The following is a 13,317-nucleotide window of genomic DNA, read 5'->3' on the forward strand; positions in this document are numbered from 1 at the left end:
ATTTCCCTGATAACTAGTGAGGTTGAGCATTTTTTCATGTTTGTTGGACATTTGAATATCTTCTTTTGAGAAATGTCTATTCATGTCATGTGCCCACTTTTTGATGAAATTATTTGTTTGTTTTCTTGCTGATTTGTGTGAGTTCAAGGAACTTATACGATTAAGCTTCTTTTTAAAAAAGACAAAAAGCAAAAAGAACAACATGTTATGGATGAAAATACTGAGACTCTCAGATGTGAAGAAACTCAGTTAAGATTTCCCTGGTAGGAAGTGGTAGAGTCACTAGGGAGTGGTAGAGCAAAGATTCCTTGTCAGACCCCAAAGCTCACTTTCTTTTTTTAAAATCTATTTTCACTCTTTCATGGGTTGTGGTAGAGGCAGGTGGCCTGAGTGTGACTCAGAGAGGGGACTCCCAGGGGACACAAGGCAGCTGTGGGGGCCGCTGCCATGGCAGACTCTCGATCCTTGTGTTCTAACTTCACAGTTTTCCACGTAACACTGCTTCTGCTCTCAGACTCCATAACTCTTTTTTCCCTTTCCTACAGCTTCTTTCTAAAACTGCTAATTTCTTGAACTTCCATTTTTAGAAATTTCATTTCCTAAATGAGACAATATCTGTCAAATCCTTAGTGCACTGTAGACACTTAATAAATGTAGTTCTTGTCATTATTGTTATTGACTGAGTGTTGTCAAACCCACCAGCAACAGAATGACTTACCGAGCTGTGACTCTTCTGCTCCTGACCCCAGTTTCCCAGCCTTCTTGGCCCCTGAAACTATTCTTGGAGAAAGGAAGCTGCCTGGTTTTCATGTTTCTTGATGTGCTCTCTCTCTTTGGTAAGAAATAAAGCAGAACCAGACTTGCATCTATCTGAGAAGCATTCTGTGCTCAATCTGAGGGAAATAAAAGTCAAGGACAATGTAACACTGCAGTACAGACATTTGAAGGCTATAGTTAGGCAGACACTAGCTGATGCTTTTCTGTCTCCAGTTTGAACAAAGCAACAGAACACTGGAGAAGGCTAGACCAGACAGGCAAAATTTACACTGGACCCAGTAAAATCTGGCTGAGAGCATGGTGTTGTGGAAGGATGAGACAGAACTTGCCTCTTTTAGAGCAAGTGACTCACCCCTCACGGCCTAAGTATTTTAGTGTGTAAAAGGAGGTAATAACACTTTTCCTGTGTTCTTCTTCTTCTTCTTCTTCTTTCTTTCTTTCTTTTTTTTTTTTTTTTTTGACACAGGGCCCAGGCTGTAGTGAAGTGGTACCATCTAGGCTCACTGCAACCTCTGCCTCCTAGATTCAAGTGGTTCTCATGCCTCAGTCTCCCAAGTAGCTGGAACTACAGGTGTGTGCCACCATGCTCAGCTAACTTTTGTATTTTTAGTAGAGACAAGGTTTCACCATGTTGGCCAGGCTGGTCCTAAACTCATGGCCTCAAGTAATCCACCCGCCTCCACCTCCCAAAGTGCTGGGATTATAGTAAGCCATCGTGCCCAGCCTGCTCTGTCTTCTTTATCAAGAGCATTCATTACATGAGGAGGGTGTACCAAGGGATCATTAAACTCCCGTCTAGCTACAAAATGCCATGAAACATGTTACTACCATGTGAATATGCTTGGTTAAAAGGGCACTGTACCAGCATGAAGGCATTTGGGGATATCATTGAGTCCATCATTTCTTTAAATCTGCATTCTACACATGGTGAATGACTTGCTCAATGTCATACCCAAAGGCTGTGGCAGAGATGGAAAGAGAAAAGCCAAAGTTGCCTGCCTCCCATATCTGTCCTTTTTCTTCCTTTGAAACTAATAGGACTAATTGCAAAGTGTTCACATCAGGCAGACTACGTATTTCCCACATTACTGATTTATTGGGATAAATATTTGACTTCAAATGTCATTCAAGCAACAGATATTTATAAGCTATTGTGACTATGACTGTGACAGATTGAAAAGAAGCCCCCAACCTTGAGGCCCACTCTCAAGAGACCTTGAAAAATGTTCAGGTCCTATTTTCCAAAGTATAAGACAAAGGTACAGGTTGTTTCATCTCTCAAATCCCAGGCCTTCATATTGACCTTTTTATTGTAGCTACACCCACTAAGGAGGATCCCAGATTTGCCATACATATTAATAAGTGGTCTGTGTCTAATTTTCAGAATGATGAGCTTCTGAGGGAATGCTGGTCATGTTCCTGACAACAGTCAGGACAACTGGGCATTTCACACTGGCCTCAGAGGATTGTAAACTCTACATTTAAGAGCCAGGAAGCTTTCTTGAGGCAGAGCCACTTCCAGGAAATTGGCAAATCGTGCTGAAAGGATAGACAGAAAACAGAAATCAAGAGGCTGATGGAATTCCTTAAGCTGTGGCCACCGGTGGTTCCATGCCATTACCAGCCCATACGGCTCCTCTGTGCAAATTACAAAACAACCAAGCTAAGGCTTATTTCAGCCCTGCTTGCCTCTTCAGCCCAGCACCTTTGTGCAGGGTGCACCCTCCTCAGGCAGTGGCCCTGGGAGCCCCTGTGATTTGCCTCCTCTGCAATGTTAGCATTTTTAGTACTTTGGTGGCTGTTCGAACATCGGTGAACAGATACAACATGGGGGTAGTGGCAAGAGTGCAGCAATAGGAGCCAGATCAAACCTGTCACATCTTACATTTCCTCCTCTGTTATTGTGACCTGGGACACATGAATCAATCTTTCTCAGCTTCAGCTTCATCTTCATCTGTGCAATTGAAATACTAATACTTGCCTTATAGAGTACACGCTTTTAGCAGGTTTACACATTGTAAACTGTAAGTGTGGTAACTAATGTTGCTGTAATTATTAATCTTGTGCTGGGGCAGGGTGCTGTAGCTCATGCTTGTAATCCCAGCACTTTGGGAGGCCAAGGTGGGTGGATCACAAGGTCAGGAGATCGAGAGCATCCTGGCCAACATGGTGAAACCCCGTCTCTACTAAAAATACAAAATTAGCTCGGTGTGGTGGCATGTGCCTGTAATCCCAGCTACTTGGGAGGCTGAGGCAGGAGAATCGCTTGAACCTGGGAGGTGGAGATTGCAGTGAGCCGAGATCGTGCCACTGTACTCCAACCTGGTGACAGAGCAAGACTCCATCTCAAAAAAACAAACAAACAAAAATCTTGTGCTGGGTACATTCTTGGTTCCTTAAGTCAAGAGAAGTTAGAGCCACAATACAAGTAGCCACAAATATATCACTCCCACTTTCTCTTGGCCTCAAGTCTCCCCTGCTTAGAAACCAAAATTCCTCCATTCAAATGTAATCTTTCTTTTTTAATGGAACCAGAGTAGTGGCGTACCCAGGATGGGTGGTGGGAACCTTCAGCCTCTGGTGTAGGCAATAAAGGGAGGTATTGTCTATATATAATTTTAAAACAGTGATAATGCTTGGCTAAAAGTTGGTCTTTATCTTATTATAACCATGTAGTGGCAATTCTAAACAATGACAATAATAAAATGACTCCTCTTTAGGGAAGCCCACTCCCACCAACACCCCCATCCTTGGTACACCACTGCCAAAGAGAACTTGGAATTCAGTCTAGAAGTGTGGAACTGTCACTCAAGGCACCCAAATCCTCTACTTTACTATGGAAATTTGAGTGAGTCATTCAACCTTTGCGGACCTCAGTTTCCTTGTGTGAAAATTAGGAATCTTATATATTGTGTTGCTATGACATTTTTAAAAATTAAAAAATTGAGACTTGACTTTGGAAAGTATGAAAGAGTATAGGGATATGTTTTGATATTACCAAGATTAACAAAAATACTTTCACCAATGCAATTATCTGCTCCAAACCCAGCCATTTGCCATGATACATGACACCAGGTAAATCAGCATGGAAGGTGGTTCATGCTCCTTTAAAAGCCTGTCTCATGAGAAATAGGACCGTCTCAGACCTTTGAGAAGCATCAAGGTTGAGGGTCTATTTCTCTTGTGATCTCCTGGATCCCTGTTCTACATGAGGTAGTTTGTATGGGCCATTTGTTCAAGTCAGAGGGAGGACTCCAGTGAATTCCAACCCCTAATAATGCTTCAGAAAAGCCTTCCATAGATAAGAATTTGGTCAATAAACTAAGAAATCTAACCCTGGAGTCTAATTAAAATGAGGGTGAACCTTTATTGCATTCTGCCATGTGCTGAGAACCAGACTTTTCTCTTTCAGGTTCATTAGTTAATCTTAATTTTCGCAGCAATTTTGAAAGATAAGAGGTTCTAATCCACAACCTAAAGATGAAGAAATTTGTGTTCAGAAAGAGACCCAGCAGACACAGCAAGAGGATGGGAAAAGTAGAATGCGATCTAAGTCTGTGTGAATTCCAAATCCCCCCGTACTACGTAATTATAATTTCAAATTCTACTCTACTACACTATTTCCCAAAAACAGCTTCATACATGTAATGTAATCACTGGGAATAGGTACAAGATGCAAGGCTTGGTTCCAATCTTGCCTCTTCCATGAAGCTTTCCCTGCCTGCCTCAGCCCTTGGAATTTCCCACTTTTCTGATCAGTAGCACTTAGATTTGGCACCATTCATTTGCCATTAATATTTACCACCTGATATTCTGGTTCTCTGTTCACATGGATATGACTTATTCCCAGCAGCTACATTGAAACGTCTTTAAAGATATAGATGATGGCTTTTCTATCTCTTAGCATGGTGCCGGGAGCTCAGAAGATGACTAGTCCTTTGGTCTTTGGGCTTTTACTTGGCGCATGCTGGGTGCCAAATACTGTACTGGGTGCTGAGGACGGAAAGTCAAATTAAAAAGCGTTTGTCTTCAAGTTGCTCAGGGTATTGAAGGTGGTAATAGAGAAATAAACTACTTATGAAACAATGTTAAAAATGCTTTGATAAATTTAACCATAGGGCACAATCTGCACAACTGTATGTGACAGCCTTGGGAGCCCTCTGTAAGTAACTTGTCTCTTTTACAATGTTAGCAATTCAGTACTTCACTCGTTGTCCAGACATTGGTGGATGGATAAAAAGTGATATTGGTGACAAGAGGACAACCTTGGGGGCAGACAAAACCTGGGTCAAATCTCACAAATATTTAACATACAAACCAGGCACTCAGTGGAAGGCCACAAAAGTAAATCTGGAAGGCTTTCTGAAAGACATGACTCCTACAGGCTTGTTTGTTTGTTTGTTTTGAGACAGAGCCTCGTTCTGTCACCCAGGCTAGAGTGCAGTGCAGTGGCATGCAGTGGCGTGATCACGGGACACTGCAGCCTCAACCTCCTGGGCTCAAGTGATTTTCCCACCTCAGCCTCCTTATAGCTGGGACTACAGGTGCACGCCACCATGCCTGGCTAACTTTTGTATTTTTTGTAGGGATGGAGTTTTGCCATGTTGCCCAGGCTGATCTTGAACTCCTTGGCTCAAGCAATTCTCTTGCCTCAGCCTCCCAAAGTGCTGGTATTACAGGTTGTTATAGACCTGTTTTTAAAGTAACACTCCTATTTGTTCTTAAAGATGCTCCTTAAAAAGCAGGGCTTTTTTTCTTTTCTAGGTGAAAGGTGGAGAGAATATTCTAGGCATTACTTGAAGGCTTGATAGAGCATGCACGATTTGTGCAAGAAATTGAGAGCTGTTCCATGTTCCACAAGGTCAAGTGAAGGCAAAGAGCAGACACTGGAGGTAAAGCTGAAAAGCAGAGCCTCGTCTGCAATGATAAGACACTTGGACTTTATCTTGGAGATGACAAGGAGCTTCTGGTGGGAGTTCGCAAGGGTGAGATTTGGTCAGCAGTGCACTGGAGCCTCACTCTGCTTGTTTGTGGGGAAGGTGTTTGAGTGTTCTATTGGTTCTCCAGGGTTCACAGGGAAACAGAACCAATAGGATGGATGGATGGATGGATGGATGGATGGATAGATGGATGGATGGATGGAGGAATAGAGGTGAAGTCTCACAGTCTGCTGTCTGCAAGCTGTATACCCAGGAAAGTCTGTGGTATTGTTCAAAGGCCTGAGAGCCAGAGAGGCAACAGATGGTGCAGATTCCAGTCAAGATCTGAAGGCCGGAGAACTAGGAGCACTGAAAACCACTGAGGACAGGAGATTGATGTCCCAGCTTAAGGAGTCAGGCAGAGAGACCACTCAACTTTCCTCAGTCTTCTTGTTCTTTTCAAGCCCTAAGGGGATGATGCCCACCCACATTATCTACTTTACACAGTCTACCAGTTCACATGCTAATCTCTCCTGAAAATACCCTTGCAAACACACCTGGAAATAATGTAGAACCAGCTACTTGGGCATCCTGTGGCCCAGGCAAGTTGGCACATAAAATTAATCATCACCCGTGGAGCACGACTAGAGGCAGAGTGCACCAGTAATATTCCAGGTGCTTAGCACAGATGAACCCACATTCATCCTCACAACAACCCTAAGGGGTAGGTGCTATTATCATCACCAATCCTGTTTTACTGATAAGAAATTGAGGCACAGAGGAGTTAAGTAACTTGCCCAAGGCCCCAGGATGAGAGCCTAGGCGGGCTGACTGGAGCCTAGGCTTTTACCCACCAGTTGGAGGCATCTGCACGATGGGCCCTGCAAAGCTGTTGAAGCTGGAACTCAGGCTTGACCTGAGACTTGGTAAATCCTAAAAGATTGATTGATTGATTCCTTGGCCCCATTCAGTCATGTATCCAGTGTGTACAGACCACCTGAGATTAGCCAGAGTCCTGGGTCCTATAGGTACTAAAAAGATTAAGTAGGTTTAGACTTCTATCATCATTCCTAAATTAGATGGTTGGTTGGACATGACAGGCGTCCACATAACTACTTATTGCCCTGGTTAGCGAACAGGCCTGACTCTTATAGTTTTGAAGGAGTGCCGTGTGTGTACTTGTGTTTGTGTGTGTGCGTGTGTGTTGGGGGAAGGTGTTTGAGTGTTCTATTGGTTCTCCAGTGAAGCTGTATGTATGAAGCTGTTTCTGAGAAATAGTGTAATCTTTAGAGGCACCCCCTTCCTTGGCCATACCCACAGTTATCTCAGCTATGATAGCAATAATAATAATAAATGTCTCTACTACTAAGTGCTACTAAGTGCTCCATTTAAATCTTATAAAAATATTATTTCTTTTCCTATCTTACTTTTTTTTTCCTTTTCTTTATTCATTTTTTTTTCTTTTTGAGACAAGGTCTGGTTCTATTGCCCAGGTTGGAGTGCAGTGGCACGATCTCGGCTCACTGCAACCTCCACCTCCTGGGGTCAAGCCATCCTCCCACCTCAACCTCCCAAGTAGCTGAAACTACAGGCATGTGACCCCATGCCCAGCTAATTTTTTTTCTTTTTCTTTTTCTTTTTTTTTTTTTGTAGAGATGAGGTTTCACCATGTTGCCCAGGCTGGTCTCAAACTGATGAGCTCAAGTGATCCACCCACCTCAGCCTCCCAAAGTGTCGGGATTAAGATGTGAACCACCATACCCAGCCTTCTGTTCCCACCTTAAATAAGAAAAAACTGAGGCTTATAGAAGTTAAAAAAAAAAGTTACCCTAAGTGACCAGATTTGTAAGTGGAAGAGCACAATTTAGACCTAGGCAGTCTGACCCCAGGATCACAAGACTTCAGCGAGTCATGTTATGTTCCGAGAGAGGAGATAGGTGAACGAGGATTTTGGAAGGACCCCTCATTGTGAGGTTTGTAGTTGCTTTACATCTTTGGGTTTGCAGTTCCAGAATAGAAGGCAGCTGTCATCCCCTACCACTTCTAGTGCTTTCCCTGGCCTTAGGCCACATTGTTATTATTATCAAGCAGGAGGTAAAGGTGATATTTAATTATATTTTCCTAGAATTAAACACTTTATATAGAACATTCTTTTAAAAATAAAATCCTTTTGTATATTAATATTGATAACAGTAATACACTTTCCATTTTTTGAGTACTTACAGCACGTACTCTATGCTAGGAGCTAAAAATAAGGGCCTTGCATACATTCACTCATGTCATCCTCCACACAGTCCAGTTAGGTAGGCATTATCATCATCTTACAAGGGAAGAAGCAAAGCTCAGATGCTAAGGACCTTGCCCAAGGTCATGGGACACAGCTTCTTTCCAAACCATAGCCACACCCATCAGCTCTGCAGCTGCCACACCGAGAGCCAGCTGCAGTACTCTCGCCCATCCCTGCCCTCACTGCTTGTCTCTGAGACACTCAGACCCTGCTGGCTCTGTGCACCCTGATTTCAGTAGCTGTATTTTGCTGTGGGGGCTCCTGCCCACCCTGAGCTCTACACACTCCCCTGACTTTTGTACACTCCATAGTACCTTCTTATAGCCACAGCCATACAGAACTCCACTGGCCAGCCCAGCCCTGGCCTTCCAGTCATGGGACAGAGCCTGTGTGTGTACAGTTAGACATAAGTTGGGCCAGGAGTGGTGGCTCATGCCTGTGATCCCAGCACTTTGGGAGGCCGAGATGCGTGGACCACTGAAGGTCAGGAGCTCAAGACCAGCCTGGCCAAGATGGCGAAACTCTGTCTCTACTAAAAATGCAAAAATTAGCCAGGGTGTAGTGGCCAGTGCCTGTAATCTCAGCTACTTGGGAGGCCGAGGCAGGAGAATCTCTTTAACATGGGAGGCGGAGGATGCAGTGAGCCGAGATCATGCCACTGCACTCTGCCTGGGCAACAGAGTGAGACTCTGTCTGAAAAAAAAAAAAAAAAAGTTAAAAACCTGGGCCCTTTCACACTGCCACACAGTCTTGGCACTCAGCTAACATTCACCAGAAAATAGATAATTCTTGTGGGGCAAAGGGAATATAGGTGTGTGTGTATGTGTGAAGAAAACAACTAAGTGAAATGTGACATTTTCCTGTGTCCTTGAGTTAGCAAAGAGAACTGAAAGTGGTGCTCTCCTGCATGGGTAGCGGCCTGGAGCTGCTGTGCTGTCAAGCCTGTGACAGTTTCAGCAAAGCCTGTGTGAGGCTCTTGGGACTGTGACTTTCATGTGACTGCCATTATGCTAAGGAAATAATAAAAGTAGTTGGGCCTCGTGATTTGACTTTATGGCTCATTGTAAAGCCAAAGAGTAACATTTTGGTTTTGATCCATTTAATAATAAATTGTAGCGCATCATGCAATGTGTGAACAGATGATTTTCACAGGCTGGGTATTTAACCCTTGGGCAGGACAAAGCAACAGACAAATAAACAGCAACAAAATAATTAAACTTAATTCACAGGAGAAGTGAGAAACAGAAGAGTTCTAAACTGTAGAAATCCTTTAGAACAGAGTCTTGTGGACTTCTCCAGCCTGACCAGAAGTTTTGTTTTTCTTCATCCCCTTCACTAGGTGGTCATGAGGAAAAGCAGCATTCTCCCTCCCAAACACCTGGGATGCTCCCTTTCTCAAGCACTTCCGCTGTCTGGGCTCAGGACCCTGTCTCATCAGCTCGTTCCACAATCAAATGCCGTGTGAATTTTCTTTGCCAAATGAATGTGCACAGAAGCCAAGGCAGCGTGGTTTACTCTAAAAAGAATCCATTTTGGGGCAGCCATGTCCCTGCAGGGTCCCTGGCACCTGAATATAAACCTCTTTCTCTTTTGAAAATATTACTAAATATGTTAATTTGGGAACAAAATGCAGTCACCATGTCCACCGACAATGGGCAGTTATGCAGAAGATAGGAGGGTGGCAGAGAGGGGACTGCAAAGTGTGGGTGAAGAAACATTAGAGAAGAGGAAGAGGGTAATAAAAAGAGGAACAGAAGCTCATTCTCCCTGGAGAGCATCAGGGCAGGATGCTGTGATTATTCTTATTGCAAGGAAATATGAGCAGCTTGTCTTGATTTGGCAATCTCAGAATGTCAACATTTATCCCCAAATAGCCAAGTTTTCTGTCACCAACTCGGGAGGGATAGCAGCCTTGAGTGCTTCTCCATGGATTCTTCAGCAACTGGCCAGCAAGATTTAAATGAAATCTCATGTGTTACATTTACACCTACTCCCCCTTTTAAGTTGGATTCTTTATTACCACTGGTATTTGGGGTGGCATTTTAATACCCATGTCAAAAAGTTGAAAGCAATTTGCACGGAGTTTGTTCTCCAAGGATTCTCCCCTGTTCTTACCAGCCTGAGAAGGAGAAAAGTGCAACATTATTTCTTCATTTTTCTTCAGTGATGACAAAAGTCCTGTTATTAAAGTGAATACTAAAAATGGTTGTCTGCATAATGAACCTGCTTATTTTCACAAACTTTAGCCTTTGCTTTTGAGTGTTTTCAATTCAGATTTCCATACTTGCCAGTTAACTGACACCTAAAAAGCAGATATAAGGCAAAGAAGAAATTGGGGGAAATATTTTTCAGTTTTTTGATATGGGATAGTCAAACATGACAGGCAAAACATTATTGCTATGAAGAACTCACACAGATAAGAAACACACAAGCTTGCCACTGGGAAAACGAACAAGGACATAAATAAACAGCTCACAGAAAAAGAAATACAAGTGGCTCATAAACATAGAAGAAAATGTTCACCTCGGTAGTAATCAAAGACATGTAAATGGAAATGACAAGGCAAGGCCGTTTTTCACCTCCCAAATTGGCAAAGTTGGCAAGAGGATGAGGAAGTGGTCCTTCCCACACATTGCTTGTGGGAGAGTCAGTTGGTTCAATTTTTAAAGTAACTTAAAGTCCAAAATTCATCTTAGATTCAAAAGTACTTTTGACACAAGGACTTTATACAACTAAACAAAGTTACAGTCAAATATTTAGGATAAAAAATATTCGTCATAGTCTTACAGTAAAAAATTAGAAACAAATATCTAATAGCAAAGAGGTAATTGCATACATTATTTCCTATTCATATGATGAAATATTATATAGTTGATAAAGAAATCATTATGAATAACATTTAATATACAAAGCTTAATTTAATATTAAGGCTTTTAAGTAGGACATATAAAATTAATACTTTGATCCAATTGAAAATTCTTTCTCATAGAAATATGACTAAGTGTTAAGAGTGGTTACTTCTGGTAACAGGAATTGAGAGTATTTTTTTCTTCATTCATCTTACTTTCTTCTAGTGGTTAGGAGCCAGAGTTCCTAGGCTCCAACCTTGACTTCTCTGCTTACTTAACTAAGTGATTATAAGCAGGTAACTTCATTTCTTAATGTCTCAGTTCCTCTACTTGAAATAAAGGGATAATAACAACAGCTACTTTACAAGATTGTTGTAAAGATCAACATACATAAAGAAACGTCATACTACTGCCCTCAGACATTGTCAGTACTCAATTGTTGCTATCGTCTTGACAGTTGTCAGTGTTTTCTAAATTAAAAAAGATTACTGATTTAAAAATTAGAATTTCAAAACCAGTGAATGGTCAAGGCTGGCCTGATTAGGTCCATGTGCAAATGAAAAAGATTCAGGAATCACAGGCGCTCTCAAGTTGAATCAACGCATATGGGTAGTACACTTATTTAAATATTTAAAAAAAAAAAAAAGCAGGCAGGAAGGAAGGGAGGGAGGGAGGAGCTTCAGGTGGAAGTGCTGCTGTAAAGATGACTGGGACATTGACAGGTAGGATATAAGGTTTGCTGAGACCTTGTTGGAGTTCCGTGTTTCATTTGCAAAGAGTAGAAAGAAGTGGAGAAGAGACTCAGAGGAGGACAACAAGAAAGATGAAAGAGAGGAAATGTTGTTTCATGAAAAAAGTTCCAGTCTTTTCCATCCCAGAAGTGTAGCTACTGAGCAGTTGAAGAACTATGCTCAGCCCCTTGTGGACTGAGTGGTTACCCTCCATCTCCAGCAGGTATGAAGCCCACGGATAAGCCTCTCGCTGTAGGGAATCACAGAGTTCACATTCACAGCATTCCCACACTTCCCTGCTATCAAGAATCACCTGGGGAGAGGGAAAGCATATTTTTAAAAAGAGGGTTCCGCCGGGTGCAGTGGCTCATGGCTGTAATTCCAGCACTTTGGGAGGCCGAGGCGTGTGGATCACGAGGTCAGGAGTTCAAGACCACCCTAGCCAAGATGGTGAAATCCCGTTTCTACTAAAAATACAAAAATTAGCCAGGTGGGGTGGCGGGTGCCTATAATCCCAGCTACTCGGGAGGCTGAGGCAGAGAATTGCTTGAACCCAAGAGGCGGAGGTTGCAGTGAGCCGAGATATTGCCACTGCACTCCAGCCTGGGCGACAGAGCGAGACTCCATCTCAAAAAAAAAAAAAAAAAAAAAAAAGAGGATTCCTAGGCTCCTCTCCTGGAGATTCTGACTTGGTAAAGTCAGAGCTGGAGCCTGGTAGTGTAACCACCCAAGGGTTCACCTTGCCCACTGCCTAGACAGAGCCCATTTATCAAGACAGGGGAATTGCAATAGAGAAAGAGTAATGCACGCAGAACCAGCAGTGCGGGAGACCAGAGTTTTATTATCACTCAAATCAGTCTCCTCAGAATTCAGGGATCAGAGTTGTTAAGGATAATTTGGTGGGTAGGGGCCAGTGAGTCAGGAGTGCTGATTGGTTGGGTGGGAGATGAAGTCAGATAGAGTCGAAGCTGTCCACTTGCGCTGAGTCAGTTCCTGGGTAGGGGCCACAGATCAGATGAGCCAGTTTATCAATCTGGGTTCTGCCAGCTGATCCATCAAGTGCAGGGTCTACAAAATATCTCAAGTACTAATTTTAGGTCTTACAATAGCGATATTATTCTCGGGACCAATTTGGGGAGGGTCGGAATCTTGTAGCCTCCAGCTGCATGACTCCTAAACCATAATTTCGAATCTTTTGGCTAACTTTTTGGTCCTACAAAGGCAGTCTAGTCCCCAGTCAAGAAAGGGATTTGTTTCAGGAAAGGGCTAGTATTGTCTTTGTTTCAAAGTTAAACTATAAACTAAGTTCCTCCCAAAGTTAGTTTGGCCTATGTCCAGGAATGAACAAGGACAGCTTGGAGATTAGAAGCAAGATGGAGTTGAGTTGGTTAGGTCAGATCTCTTTCACTGTAATAATTTTGCAACAGCAGTTTTAATAGTGTCTAGTGAAGAACTGATGACTTGGACAGAACAAAGGCCTCCCAGGATACAAGAGCACTGAGCTGGGTGGCAGGATGCCAACAGCACCCCCAGGGCTGGCCACTTTGTCTAGATTGTTAAACAGAGATAAAACCACAGATACAGGGAGCAGGACCAGGTGATTGTTACACTTTTATAACTCCTTGACTTTTCATACTACTAAAATCTCTCCTGATAAATTCTCTGCCTGCCATTTAAGACTATTTCTGGTCTGGCCTATCCCAACCCTTCCAACTTTATGTCTTCCTGGTCCCCAGGCCCATTCTCTGCCTGAT

Source organism: Pan paniscus, chromosome 12 (assembly GCF_029289425.2).
Source record: "Pan paniscus chromosome 12, NHGRI_mPanPan1-v2.0_pri, whole genome shotgun sequence".
Classification (NCBI taxonomy): Eukaryota; Metazoa; Chordata; class Mammalia; order Primates; family Hominidae; genus Pan; species Pan paniscus.